Source organism: Podarcis pityusensis, assembly GCF_964106645.2.
Source record: "Podarcis pityusensis genome assembly, chromosome: 3".
NCBI classification, from domain to species: Eukaryota; Metazoa; Chordata; class Lepidosauria; order Squamata; family Lacertidae; genus Podarcis; species Podarcis pityusensis.
Window position 1 is genome coordinate 10,797,394 of NC_138026.1, and position 15,658 is coordinate 10,813,051.

General features: G+C 43.7%; 1 long non-coding RNA gene across 1 annotated transcript in view; it reads left to right on the plus strand.

Moving 5' to 3' along the window:
• LOC308473701 overlaps positions 1–13,434 on the plus strand; it is a 21,275-nt gene extending 7,841 nt beyond the window's left edge. The window contains exons 2-3 of the long non-coding RNA XR_013984218.1: positions 9,858–10,009; positions 13,060–13,434. This is a non-coding gene — a long non-coding RNA (uncharacterized lncRNA). The remainder of the gene's footprint in view (positions 1–9,857; positions 10,010–13,059) is intronic.
• The last annotated feature ends 2,224 nt before the right edge of the window (positions 13,435–15,658 follow it).

A 15,658-nucleotide genomic window follows, 5' to 3' on the forward strand; every position in this document is an offset into this window, starting at 1 on the left:
AGCAGAGCCAGCAGTGGAGGGTTGGGCTGTTTTGTCATTAGCAGAAACAAAGTCAAAGTTAGCAAAACAGTGTTTAATCAAAACACAAGTCAAAGACATTTTGGCATGCAAGGAGCTTTCTTGCAAACTCAAATCTAAACAATATATCCTGGTCAAAGTGCAACAGTACAGCTATCTGGTTTCAGAACTTTTGTTTCAATATGCTCAACTGCAAAAACATTTTGCAGCCCTTTCTCCAGCTGGAGCAAACATTCACCGTTCAATTTGTTTTCAAGAGCTCAAAATTGGGTCTTTTTCTCGCCGACAGAGTTGTCAGAGGCGCAGCCCCTTTCCACAAGTCCCACAAACTTGGATTTCAGCTTCTCAGTTTGTCTTTCCTGTTTCCCACACACTGCAGTTTTGACCAGGGCAAAAAGTGACCACTAATTCAGCTGCTTATAACCCCGTGGACACAATGGCAAAGAGAACAGCACGCTGTGACTTCATTTAGACAAAGAGTGGAAAATGACAGGGGCGAGGAAGTAGTAGTTTTGGAACAAAATAATTACTTTTGGAAATCTCTTCTTGAGATTCTTGATGTCATCACTAGTACTCGAAAAGCTGGGATAAAGTGATGCATTTATAAATGGCTTGGGGTTAACAGACAAAAGGTTTCTTACTGGTGTTTTCCACATGTATGAACTTAGGCATCAGCCACACCATAAGTGATCATGACAAACCCAACTTGTTTTGGCACTTTTCTGTAAGAGGGCAATTGCAGTTACATTCTTGCAGAGGAATCATGTCTGGGCTCAGCAGAGAGCATGAGATTCTTTGCCCAAGGCTTCAGAATCAGGTGTAGGACAAAGGGAACACCTAACTTTCCATAGCCTCATCTCTGGCCCCTGATTCCAGGCCAACAGCTATGCATGACACAACCAATCCTCATGACAGTAGTGCTTCCATGCTGCAGAACACAGTGCCCAAAAATAGAGTGAATCTTCCCAGGAGCAGGAGGGCAGTATAGATTTGGAACCGTGGTTTGCAGAGGGACATAGTCCAGAAGGCAGAAGCTGGGAAATACTGGATGGTGAACAGCTAGGAGAAGAAACACTGGAAGAGAGAGGGTTAACAGATTCACTGTCTCTGGAAAGCATTCGGGTATAGGGCGGTATAGAAATTAATAAATAATAATAATAATAAAATAATAATAATTCCTCCGCTCTCCCCAAGGTCAAGAAGAGCTCAGAAAGTGGCAGAACAGAAAGCACACAAAGCACAGAGGGTACAAGATCAGATTACAAAATGTAGAAATGTTGTAGATTAATAGAGACATAAGAGGGTGGAATCCTTAATTGGGAGCACTGCCATTCCTAGAAGATGGGTTCTTTGTTCTCTTGCTGTGATTATTAAATTTTCTAACTGGTAAGAAGAGTCCTTTTCCTTTGTTCTGCTTATCTACTGAAGTACTTCCCTCACTGGTTTCCGCTATAAAGAAAGCATCAAATTGGTGAAAAGCTGTGTGTATTGAACAATCCCATAATTGCAGTTGGATGCAGCACAAATTATTACTGGATGTAGAGTTTAGCATACAGACAACCCAGTTGATCTTCCTTCCTTCCTTCCTTCCTTCCTTCCTTCCTTCCTTCCTTCCTTCCTTCCCTCCTTTCCTTTCCTTTCCTTTCCTTTCCTTTCCTTTCCTTTCCTTTCCTTTCCTTTCCTTTCCTTTCCTTTCCCCTTAAGGCCATGGAGCTAGATTTCAAAATATGTGTGCGTTTGTGGTCACATTTTGACCAGACATTAAAATATTTCAACAGTCATGGCTTCCTCCAAAGAATTCTGGGAGCTGGAATTTGTTAAGTGTACTGAATTGGTAGGAGGCCTCCATTTCCCTCACAGAGCTACAACAGATCCTCCAAGTGTCCCCATTTTCCAGGGACAGTCCCAGATTTACAGAAGCCATTCCGGATTCCGATTTGTTGAAGGGTATGGGATAAGATGTCCCTGTTTTCATTGGAGCAATGTTGGAGGGTATGCTACAATTCCCAGAGTTCCTTCGGAAGAAGGGATGCTTGCTAAACCACTCTGGGAACTGAAGTTACGTGAGAAAAATAGTGGTCTCCTAACAACCCTCAGCAGCAAACCTCTCTTCCTAGGGGGAAGTCATGAATATTTAAAGTGGGGGTGATACTGCTTTAAACGTGTGGTGTGAACGTGGTTTAAGTGCATGGCTCTTGGTGAAATCTCAGTAGGGTGGAATTGATTAGGATTTGTAGTTGTCTGCAATGAGACTTCCATGTCATTCCAAGCCCTTCCCCATCATAGGCAGAAATGAAAAAGGTCGTCTTCTTCTTCTTCTTCTTCTTCTTCTTCTTCTTCTTCTTCTTCTTCTTCTTCTTCTTCCTCCTCCTCCTCCTCCTCCTCCTCCTCCTCCTCCTCCTCCTCCTCCTCTTCTTCTATCACTCGTAGCTGAGTAAGTGACTGTGGAGGCCAATTCTAGATCCACACATCCTTCCACTGTGAGGACATTGGTTTCCGGGCGGGAGTTGATCACGGTGTGGATTTGCCAAGCATGCCTTCCTCTTAGCACGTTTCTCCCTTGCATCCTGAGTTCAAGTGTCTTCAAAGCCCATGACACCTTTGGTAAAGGCTGTTCTCCAATTGGAGCGCTCGGAGGCCAGTGTTCCCCAATTGTTGGTGTTTATACTACATTTTTTTAGATTTCCCTTTTATTTTTATTTTTATTTTTTTTTGTAAATGATTTTTATTAAAATTTCAGTGAAAGATTAAACAGAAAAACATAGAAAAAAAATACACAAATACACAATACATAATAAAAAACGGGAAAAAAAACAAAAGAGAAAGAAACAGAACAATTAAAAAACAATATCACCTTTCCATTTCCGTTTTTGAATTTACTTATTTTCTGGACCTCCCCATACCTCCCTCTTTTGTATTCCAGTCCAAATTGTTTGTCCAGCAATTTCTTTTCCACTTTTTTAATCCCAATCTTTAATCTTAATGTAATATAGCATTAAAATTTTACCTCTTAAATACCAAATTTCCATTTCCTTACACTTCTTTAATCCTAATCTTTAATCTTAGTCTATCTATAACTTTAAATCCTGTACCGCTGGAAACCACTTATTTTCAATCCAACATCACTCTAACATTCTTTAATTTTGCAGTGTTTCTGCAGATAGTCTTTGAATTTCTTCCAATCTTCCTCCACCGACTCTTCTCCCTGGTCGCGGATTCTACCAGTCATTTCCGCCAGTTCCATATAGTCCATCAGTTTCATCTGCCATTCCTCCAGCGTGGGAAGTTCTTGTGTCTTCCAATACTTTGTGATGAGTATTCTTACTGCAAAACCAGTATACAAAACCCTAACTCTGTTCCTGTGCTCCGATTGACAAGAAGGATATAGTTTAATATGAGTAAGACACTGGAAGATGGACAAGTAAATGAGCCCCTATTAGCAGGAAAGATGGTACAGCGGTTAAGTTCCTGTAACTGTATTGTCACTGCAGATGCAAAACCAGAGTTGGTAAGGGAGGGGGAGAGCCTGTTGCAAAACTTGGTTTCATATTATCAGCAATTAAGATACCACAGATTCTTTGGTATTACAGGAAACAGTGTCTTGACAGCAGACTTCTTCAAGGAGAGAATTATCTACCTAGATACAGGGCTCTCTAATAGTTATCTCCACATTACTCAGGGCACCTTTGAACATTCCACACAAAGCTGGCTAAGGCGCTGGTTCAACGAAACGACTCTAAAAGTTTAAAGGGCTGTTTTCACCCTGTGGATAGAAGCAGTGTTAATTTCCTGAACCAAACCTTTTTTTCACTCCAAAAACAAATAGAGAAATTAAATTCACTCATTGGGCCCAGTTTGGCCTTTGCTTTCTCCTTTCTGTGAAACCACCCGCAACGCGGTCCAAACATTTTCAGGGTGCTGGTGAGGTTTTGATCAGGACTGCAGTGGGGAAAGGAACACAGCTATTCTGATTAAAATGCGCACGGGGAACCTGCTATTAACTGAGTTTAATTAATTTTTTTAAACAAACTGTTATGTACTGAGGAGGAGGAGGAGAAGAAGAAGAAGAAGAAGAAGAAGAAGAAGAAGAAGAAGAGAGGAGGAGGAGGAGGAGTTTGGATTTGATATCCCGCTTTATCATACCCTAAGGAGTCTCAAAGCGGCTAACATTCTCCTTTCCCTTCCTCCCCCACAACAAACACTCTGTGAGGTGAGTGGGGCTGAGAGACTTCAGAGAAGTGTGACTGGCCCAAGGTCACCCAGCAGCTGCATGTGGAGGAGCGGAGACGCGAACCCAGTTGCCCAGATTCACCACTCTTAACCACTACACCACACTGGCTCTCAAAAGTACTCAGAAAGTACTGAGTTGAACAGGATCCAAAATGCAGCAGTCTGATTGGTCCTATAACAATAGGATTCAGAATGCAGCAGTCTGATTGGTCCTAGAACAATAGGATTCAGCATGCAGCAGTCTGATTGGTCCTAGAACAATAGGATTCAGAATGCAGCAGTCTGATTGGTCCTAGAACAATAGGATCCAAAATGCAGCATTCTGATTGGTCCTAGAACAATAGGATCCAAAATGCAGCAGTCTGATTGGTCCTAGAACAATAGGATTCAGAATGCAGCTGTCTGATTGGTCCTAGAACAATGCAGCAGTATGATTAGTCTGCAGGAGCCACCCAATCCAGCTCCAGGTAGAAGTGAATTCACAACCTGATTGGCCTACAGGAGAATTTCAGAATTAGCCAATCACGTGCAGCCCATTGTGTAAATAATGTATATAAAGCAGATACTTCGGAGGAACTTTCATTCCTCCTCCCACTATGAGCTGAATAAAGAGCATGAAATCCACTCTCGACTCCGAGTATATTTCACAAACCAAAGGAATGGCAAGTGCCACGCCCACTTCTGGTATCAGATCTGAATTGTTTGCAGAAAACAAAGGTCTCTATGGTAGGGTAAGGGAGCCTGTTTGCTACTGAGGAACACATTTCCTACTGGGCAATTTTCTGGGGGTGGGGTGGAAAGGGCCACTGCAAAACCAAGAATGCAATTTTTACCTCTGTACAGTAAGCAAGTTTCTATCCAGGCAAGCAAAAAGCATGATCATTGTTAAAGGACACTAACATGGGGGCATGCAGAGGCTGTAAAGTAGGGCTGGTAAGGTATGTGGCCTGGCTAGAGTCCTGAGGACCAGGCAGAAAGGACTGGAGAGTCACATTTGGCCTCCTGAGATTTCCTACCCCTAACCTACAGGAAGGACCACAGGGAGGTAAAGCGATGGTTCGGCTTTCCTCATCTATGTGTCCCCTAAGATATTGAAATTAGACATTTCCTACCTGATATGGGTTGTGGAACATGGGTGGTGCTGTGGGTTAAACCATAGAGCCTAGGACTTGCCGATCAGAAGGTTGGAGGTTCAAATCCCTGCAACGGAGTGAGCTCCCGTTGCTCGGTCCCTGCTCCTGCCAACCTGGCAGTTCGAAAGCACGTCAAAGTGCAAGTAGATAAATAGGTACCACTCTGGTGGGAAGGTAAATGGCGTTTCCGTGTGCTGCTCTGGTTCGCCAGAAGCGGCTTAGACATGCTGGCCACATGACCTGGAAGCTGTACGCCGGCTCCCTCGGCCAATAAAGCGAGATGAGCGCCACAACCCCATAGTCGGCCACGACTGGACCTAATGGTCAGGGATCCCTTTTAAGAAGCACCATCGCTCCCACCTGCATTCACTAAGGTGGGTATGTCTCAGGACAAAGGATTGGATGTGGCCCTTAAAGCCTCTCTCACTGGTCGCTGGGACTCTCTCCCAAACCATACCCCCTTCCCCAACCTCATAGACTGAAACGTATCCTAGAACTGTGAACATGATGGTGGTTTTTGTTGTTTTTGTAATTTCTGGGGCTCATACAATCAAGGCTGCTGGCAGAACAGCACAGTGGAATAGGGTAAGTGCAAAAGCCATTGTGACTACAAGTGAAACATTGCAGCCCTCACATATTGGGGCTATGGCATGGCTGAACATATAATCAAGAAAGAAAGAGCTTTTCCTGAATTACCCTTAATAATTAGGGGAAGGATCATAGCTCGGTGGTACGTCATTTAGAGTTGGGAATGTCCCCTGTCTTGTCTGACACTCCAGAGAGCCATTGGTAGCCTGTACAAACCAAGGTTTCTCAAACTTGGGTCTTGGTTGGACTACATTTTCCATCATCCCTGACCACTGGCCTTGCTAGCTATGGATTATGGGAGTTGTAGTCCAGAAACAGCTGGAGACCCAAGTTTGGGGAATACTGAGATATTGGCCTAACTTGGTAAAAACCTAAAATTTAGGAACCTGGGGTTGTCTGAGATAGTACACTCTACTGATTGCCACGAGAAACCACTTTTCCAAAGTCCTGGGCAAATCCCTATTGTTCTTGGGAAAAAATAATAATCTGGCACATGCATACGTTTAATACTATACAACACAATGCCTTCTGGCCTAGATTTATTTTTATTTTTTTTTAAAGAAAATACAGTTTTATTGTTGTGGAAAGGCCTTAATGAGGAAGAAAAAAATATTTAATAAAACGGATCAAGTGCCTTTGGGAAAAATTAGCAAACAATGCCTTCTTGTGAAGCCAGTTGAAACAGCAGATTGATGCTGCGATCCGACCTTACAGGAAGTATTTAAAAAGCACAGATGGCTCAGGTTTGCATGTTTACAAAAAGCTGGAAAGGCAGTTAAAGTCTTCAAGTGTGGTATAATTTACTAGAAGGTCATATACTCAGTGGTTAAAAAAGAGAGGAAAGAACCCAAAGACTATTGTAAACACACTTATTAGGGTTTCTGAAGGTTTAATCCCGGTATATTTAATTCTTCTCGGCAATATTAGAGGTAACTGTGTTCCATTTCTTAGTAAGAAGAAATCCCTCGAGCATGGAAAAAAATGTAACTTTTCATTGAAGGCTTTGGAAGCAAGTTGTTGCCATGTGCGGGAGACTGTTATGCAACTGCTACTGTTACTATATAATTAGAATACTTTTGACACTAATTTAACAAAATGGCTCATGATGTGACCGAAATAAAAATTCCCAGGAGGCAAGAGAGAGAGAAAGAGAGAGAGAGAGAGAGAGAGAGAGAGAGAGAGATTAGAAACACCGTAATAGCAAGCAGCAGTCTGAGAAAGAGGGAACAACCTCTACTGCTCTGAGATTCTACAGCACACGAAAATGGAAGGGCATTGGGTAGGCCCTGGAATAACCGACTTCAGGCTCCTAACTAGTTTCCTGTTGCCTTCCACATCCAGGTGTGTTAAGGCAGGTACACTGGTGCTAGACTTTGAAGCAACCTTCAGCATCCTTAGGTCCCCAGATATTGTTGGACGTCAATTGTCAGCATCCCTGACCATGAACCAGGCTGGCTGGAGAGAGATGGGGAATGGAGTCTACAGTGGTACCTCTGGTTAAGTACTTAATTCATTCCGGAGGTCCGTACTTAACCTGAAACTGTTCTTAACCTGAAGCACCACTTTAGCTAATGGGGCCTCCTGCCACTGCCGCGCTGCCGGAGCACAATTTCTGTTTTCATCCTGAAGCAAAGTTCTTAACCTGAAGCACTATTTCTGGGTTAGCAGAGTCTGTAACCTGAAGCGTATGTAACCTGAGGTACCACTGTATTAACATTTTGGGGGAGAGGGCACACCAGGCCACAATAGGAATGTGAGGCAGCATGCACACAGAAGTAAGTGATGCTGCCCATTGTATTACTCAGGAGCAACTAACTCACAGAGGCAAAGTTTTATTGGCGCAACAAACGACATTCATTTTAACTTCTCTTCTCATTGAAATAGGGGGCAGCATAAGGAAATGGGGGTCTCAGAAGATGAGCCCTACCCCACTGCCAAACCCCGCCTTGCTCATGAAGCTCTGTGGGTGGTCCTTGAGAGGTAACAAACTCCCAGGTGGTGCTAAAGGTTCACAGGTGATGTCTCCTGACACGATCTCCTTTTCAATTAGCCTCCCCTCCACGCATTGTAAGTCCCAACTGCAGAAGGCTGTACAAGTATCTAGGTGCATATAGCCCAAGGCATATAGTAGCCACATGCCCTTGGAAAACTGAAGGACAGAACCTGCATCCTGAAGCTTATCCATGTAAAACTCCAGACAGAGACACTGGTGGAGACCCCATCACCAACTCGTGCAAACTGGAGTTACTTCGTGAAGGAAAACTTCATGGACTCTGTCTTGAACTTCTTGGAACAACAGTGGGATACAGAAGTAAGAAGTCCATTGCCAGGTGGCATAAGCCCACAGTTCTCAAGGTGTTGGCTGCTGTTTCCTACAGGGGGAAAAATAATTTCTTATCTCTCTATAGAGAAGGGTAGGGAAGCTATTGTTCAGATGCAGTTTTGATTATCCATATAATCTCAGTGTTGTGGAAAGCTGCACCTGGTGAACTTCTTCCTGTCTTGCTGCTGTTGGGGAAAAGGTGGCAACCTTACCTGGGAGCTCCTGGAATGGAATGCAGGCTTTTGTCAGGGGTCACAGCATCTTTGCGTATGATCAACCCACTGGCTCATCTTGACGGGCAGATCAGATGTGAACTTTCCATGAATGTACCTGGAATCTGGGTGGGTGGGATGCTTCTCCTTTGCTTCTGCGTTTGGGGCTACTGTTGCTGCAGAAACCTAGGTCTGCAAGTGTCCTTGCGTCACCACCAGTGAAATCTGACCGAGGTTTTGATGGAGGTGTTGTGGCACTGACCTATCTGGTTTCTCTCCTGCATAAATAGTATTTACCAAGCATGACTCACAACAGAAAAATCCTAACAAAGCGATAATGAGCTCATATATAAGAAAGTGCAGTTACTATAGCATTTCAACTATGGCTTCAACAACTACTGACAAGTGTGAAGCATCTGGGGGAAATATCCTCCCTTTATAATCTCTAGGACAAGTAGTCCCCATAACAAGTAGGACGTTGGGTCCCAAATCTTCTTAATCTGGCTGCAATGTTGAATGCACCATACACCTTAAATCTGATGCCTCGACATCCAGATGAAGTTCACTGTACAGCTTAGCGTTTCATCTTCGTCTTATGATTAAGCAGGGTGATCTGTCTTCAATCTATCTTAGAGCATCAAGGTGTTTTGCAGCTACGGTATGCATCAGGTTGTGGGAATTGTTAATGTTTCAGAACAAAGGTGAATGTGGATGGAAGCAGAACAAATGATATGATAGCCATGTTCAAATATATAAAAGGATGTCACATAGGGAGGGAGAAAGGTTGTTTTCTGCTGCTCCAGAGAAGCGGACACGGAGCAATGGATCCAAACTACAAGAAAGAAGATTCCACCTAAACATTAGGAAGAACTTCCTGACAGTAAGAGCTGTTCGACAGTGGAATTTGCTGCCAAGGAGTGTGGTGGAGTCTCCTTCTTTGGAGGTCTTTAAGCAGAGGCTTGAGAACCGTATGTCAGGAGTGCTCTGATGGTGTTTCCTGCTTGGCAGGGGGTTGGACTCGATGGCCCTTGTGGTCTCTTCCAACTCTATGATTCTATGATTCTATGAAATGGAGGGATAAAGCCTGCTCTCAGGTATGGATGCCAGGAGTCCAATAGTGCCAAGAACTCTTGGATGCTGTAGGAGTTGTGGTCAATGAAAATACCACCCATTTGATAAAATAGGAGGTCTTCAGGATATTGATCAGCTTTTATACTCAATGTTTTTCCCTAAAAAAATTAAAATCTTCTCATGTTCCATGATGCTTTTATCTTTACTGAAGCTGTCCAAGGTAAGGAGATCATTTTTGTTCAATTTCATTAGCTTTTGAACCCCTTTTCTGTATTATTTCAGGCTGGAGATACGGGGTCACTTCATAACGCTCCCCAGCATCAATACAAAAACCCCCAAATTTCCAACAGATAACAGCAAAGAAGGGAGAGAGTTGGGCAAGGCATGCTCTACTTGATCTGCTCCTTCTACTTCCAGGTGACCAAAGCAGTAAGGTAAAGGAACCCCTGACCATTAGGTCCAGTTGTGACTGACTCTGGGGTTGCGGTGCTCATATCGCTTTATTGGCCGAGGGAGCCGGAGTACAGCTTCCGGGTCATGTGGCCAGCATGACTAAGCCGCTTCTGGCGAACCAGAGCAGCGCACGGAAACGCCGTTTACCTTCCCGCCAGAGTGGTACCTATTTATCTACTTGCACTTTGACGTGCTTTTGAACTACTAGGTTGGCAGGAGCAGGGATCGAGCAACGGGAGCTCACTCCGTCGCAGGGATTCAAACTGCCGACCTTCTGATCGGCAAGTCCTAGGCTCTGTGGTTTAACCCACAGCACCACCCGCGTCCCTCCACTCGCGACCAAAGCAGTATCTGGGCCTATTCAGAGGCATATGGCCTTTGACTGTGCAGGTGAAACACAACCATCATGGCTAATGTAGCCATTGATAGTCTTGTCCTCCATTAATTTGTCTAATCCTCATTTAAAGCTATCCAAATCGGTGACCATCACTACATCTTTTGGGAATCTGGACCCAAAAAGAATATTGTGAGGTAGTCCGAGTGTTCAGTGTTCCCTCTTTTAAATTGGCAAAATCAACTGCAAAAAATATTTGCTAAAAAGTCAAAGCCTAACTTCAGAAAGAGGTTGGGCTGTTAATGTTGCTTTCATTGATATCTGAGCAGATACTATAATTTTTATTTCCCATCTCTGTTCATCCTCATTGCTAAAACATATATACATTAACAACAACAACAACAACAACAACAACAACAACAACAACAACAATAATAATAATATATTACTTATACCTCACCCATCTGGCTGGGTTTCCCACACCATGGAAGCTTTTAATATTGTTACTACAGGGAGCTTGAAATACCCCATTCAAAAATCACATTTGACAAACACTGTTTCAAGTCAGCAAACGTTGACCTGATGCTAACCTTGCTAAACTGTCAATTCACAAGACAAGCAAAGGTTCTGAATCAAAAAGCACTGAAACATGGGAGCTTTCTGTCTTCATTTTGACAACACGCCAAAGAAATCACTTCTGCCTTGTTACCGCCAGTACCAAATCCATCACAGTGAAATTACAAAAAAAAAAAGAAGTTTTTAGACTGACTGAATCATCATTAAATTGTTCTGAAAGGAGTTTTCCCCACCCAGGAACTCATATAATAACGGTGGGTGGTAGAGACCTGGTAAAAACAGGGAAATTGTGGCCCTTTATCAAAAGTGACTGTACTAACAGCAAACAACAGCCTGCCTTTTCCATACCTCACAAGTCGTATTTGCATTGCAACGTTTTTCAGCTCTTGAGTTCAAAGCTCAATACATATACTCAAGGTGAAGAGATGTTGAAGGTGCCAATATGATTTCCGGTGCCTAGACTGTGGTAAAATCATAGGTGAATCTAAGAATGGGTCGAGGTGAGGAGAAGCAATGCTCACAGCACAGTGAAGTCAGACTCATTTAACTCACTTCCATATCAAACAGAATAATAATAATAATAATAATAATAATAATAATAATAATAATTTATTATTTGTACCCCACCAATCTGGCTGGGTTTCCCCAGACACTCTGGGCAGCTTCCATCAAAGACCAAAAATACACTAAAATGAACAGGGCTGCCTTCAGATGTCTTCTGAATGTCAGGTAGTTATTTATCTCTTTGACATCTGGTGGAAGGGCGTTCCACAGGGTGGGCACCACTACCGAGAAGGCCCTCTGCCTGGTTCCCTGTAGCTTTGCTTCTTGCAATGAGGGAACCGCCAGAAGGCCCTCGGTGCTGGACCTCAGCATCAGGGCAGAACGATGGGGGTGGAGACGCTCCTTCAGGTATACTGGGCCGAGGCCATTTAGGGCTTTAAAGGTCAACACCAACACTTTGAATTGTGCTCGGAAAGCTACATAATACCTGCTGCACTGTCCAGTGATTCACTTAGGTGATCTCAGACAAGCCTTCCCCAACCTTTCGGCATTGGTGGACTACAACTCCCTTGTGGCCATCATTCTTGGCCATTGGTCACATTGGTTGGAGGTGATGTTGTAGTTCACCAACATCTAGAGAACCCCAGGTTGAGTGTGGCTGTTTTAGACTCTGGACTTGGTAGACTAACTTGGCCCATCTCTTCCGATGGTAATGTGTATTACTTACGTCACGTACTTCAGAATGTGGTAAGCCAATCTTGCTGCATTTGGGGGAACTGCTGCTCATTCCTCTGCCCCAAAGACCTACCTTGACACCATCACTGCCATTGTTCTTTGACAAAGGCAGATCTAGGGGAGCACGACTGGCTTGGTTGTGCTGGGTGTGAGGCTTCTGCTGCAGCATGGACCGCAACTCTGAAGTCCAATGGAAGGCAAGTGGGGAGGGGGGGCAGATTTTAGCATCACACTGGCTAAACCTGGCTTACTTGGATAGCCAATGGCTATCAAGATCTTAACCTGAGATCTTTTCCAGCCCTGATTCTAAACATCCATTTAGCTGAACATAGCCAGGAATCAACCCGGGATCTTCTGCATACAGTTTTCTGCCACTGAGCTACTTGTGTTAGGTTATGATCACTAAAGCAACTAGATCAGTGCTGAGACGATGTTTGAGGGTATGTCTGAAAGCACTGTTAATAGCATCTGCATTCAATCAGTTGCCTTGTGGATAAACTACTGGTGTCTAGACAGGGGTAGCCAACAAGGTGCCCTGCAGATGTTGGACTACAACTCCCATCAGCCCCAGCCAGTCTGGCCAATAGTCAGGGACAATGGGAGTTGTAGTTCACAGCATCTGGAGTCTACCACATTGGCTCCCCTAGGCTAGACTGCCAAGATGTAAAGAATGGCCAAAATGGCGGAAACTGCACCAGCTTGTCCCCAAAAATTTGTCAGAAAGTTCTGTTCTGAGAAATTTTGACCCCACTCTCAAAAAAATGCAGCTCCCTCTATTCACTTCCCCTAAAACATGCCTAAAATGACACACCGATGCTCCATTCCTCCTGTGGTTTTTTTTTAATGGAAGTAATTAAACAGCTTCTCTAATGTCTCTTGCAGAGATGTGGACAGATTCTGGTGTAATTCTTCAAAAAAATACGTCTTGGAGGACCATTGCTGTTAACTCCCCATCTCTTCTCCCTTCCTTCACCCGAGTTGGCTACAGGAAGAATTTGATTATCTACAAGCTTTTAAGTACCTACGTTCTTTCCTGTCCACAACATCCGTGTCCCGAGGGGATTCTAAATGAATCAGGCGAGGCCCTATAAATCATGATCAAATGCATCGTCACCACAGTGTGCAATTCATTTTGAGCTGGGGGAGGGAAGCAGAAGAAATCTGAGGAACGACTGGGATAAAAGCACCTTCCTGAAAGATTGAGGGCAGATCAGAGATTACTTGTCAACTTGAGCTGCTGGCGCGTTATCTCATGTACACAGGCAACAGCTAGTAGTCCCGTGAAACTGCTTTATTCATAATGCTTAGATGTCTCCTCTAAGGACTTTTTTTTTAAAGTACCTTGTTTCTATTTATCTGAGAAGGGGTGGGAGGGAGGAAGTAACACACAGCGAACCCTAAGGGTTATTATGTCTATTTCCATAAAGTTCTTACTGAACACTTGCCTTGAATTAAAACGTTCCTGGGATGAAAGCAATTAGAGTGATTTGAAGAGAGGTGTCTGTGCTTTAGGTCCTTAGAAATTCTATACCTGACGTTTGCAAAAAGTATGTCGGGGGAACAACTAAAGCCCTCAGATTTTTGTCAAAGGAGTAAAAGAGGGAAATGACACAGGAGCGGAAGCCTGTCTTTATGCTTTGTCCGTCTGCAGAACTTTCTTGCTTATGTCAGGCCTGGTTTTTGATATGAGAGAATTCACAGTTCAAAGAGAACAATTTATGAAACATACATCAAAGGCTCTCTATCCCAAGTATCAGCTTATTACCCATAATTGTGAGCCGCTAAGATTGGAGTAGAAAGACATCAATATCTTACATACGCTGTTTTATAATCTTACAGCGCTTGGGCTAACTACGCTGCAAAACAGATTGTTTCCATTTCACAGCTGAGAAACTGAGGCATGGTCAGATAACTGCTGCATGCCTGAGCAGGAATCTGAGCCCAAACCCAAGAAAAGCTCTTTGTCTGGTTCAGCCTGTAGCTTCTCATGAGCATAAGTTGTGTCTTTTCTCAGACACTTTGCACTGAGTGTCAAAACAATTTCAGGTTAAGAACGGACCTCCGGAGCGAATTAAGTACATAACCAGAGGTACCACTGTAATTTCTTCATTAACAGAAAATAAAATATTCAAACGATGACCTGCACATTGCATAACAACAACTTCAAATAGCGTACAGATTATAAACAGTAACATAAAAAAGTTACATACCCAATCTTTTTTCAAATAGATAAAATGAAAAATACTCTGGAGCAGTGCTCATGTGATTGTGTAGTCACTGTTACTAACAACATTTTTTGAAAAATATATATGGCCAACCCCCAGGTGATACCAATAACAAGGAGACCGAGTTTAAAGACACAGTACAAAGTAACAGATTTGGGAAGGTGGCAGGAGGGCTCCAGGAGCCCATTGGAGCCTCACACTTCCTTCCCCAAGCTGGGAAGCACCTTTTCGCAATAAAAGGAGCTGCTTCTGTGAGCCCCATCCACAGGCAGAGCAAAATCAGGGTACCGATGGACAAAGGCAGAGCCTGTGATTTGGAACCGCAAACAGCCACAAGCCAATATGGCTTCCTACTTCAGACCTTCATCCTCATGCTTGTTTAGGGCTCTCAACTGGGTAACAATGATGCTCAGGAAGAAGAAGAAGATACCACCTTGTATCATGTTTTCTTCTTGGCCCTGACTTCTGTCACTGGAAGCATGTCAAGGACTTATTTGACGTGAGGAAAGAACTGATAGCCTAGTTACAGTAGGCGTAGTTGTGTTGTTTTTGCTTTTCCCCTTTTCCGTAAATATTGTGTGCCTTAGTTCACTTGATTGACCTATCAAAGTTGGGCATTGAGACATTTGGATTTGATATCCCGCTTTATCACTACCCGAAGGAGTCTCAAAGCGGCTCACATTCTCCTTTCCCTTCCTCCCCCACAACAAACACTCTGTGAGGTGAGTGGGGCTGAGAGACTTCAGAGAAGTGTGACTAGCCCAAGGTCACCCAGCAGCTGCATATGGAGGAGTGGGGAATCGAACCCGATTCACCAGATTATGAATCCACTGCTCTTAACCACTACACCACCCTGGAAAGGTTGGGACTTCTCCCTGCTTCTCTTCACAAGAAGACTGAGCACCTCAACACAGCTAGATCTAAGATTGCAACAGACCGGAGGCCTGTGCTTACATTTCATTTTTGCAAGTGATTCCCCCCCCCCCACCCCGCATTGTTGATATAACAGCATATGACAACATGCCGTTGCAAAACATTATAGAGAAATCATGCAAACGCCTCAAGGTGAACCCCAAACATACAAGGTGTGCATGGAAGACAAACTGGATTACGTGGGCAACGCACACCCAAAACGATCTTCAATACAGCCCTGTTCTATGAAGGAACTTATTTGAGAAAGCTCTGAAGAAGCGGGGAGGGGAGAAGAGGGGGAAACATTGGAATAACCTCGACGTTATTAACCCACATAAAGAGCA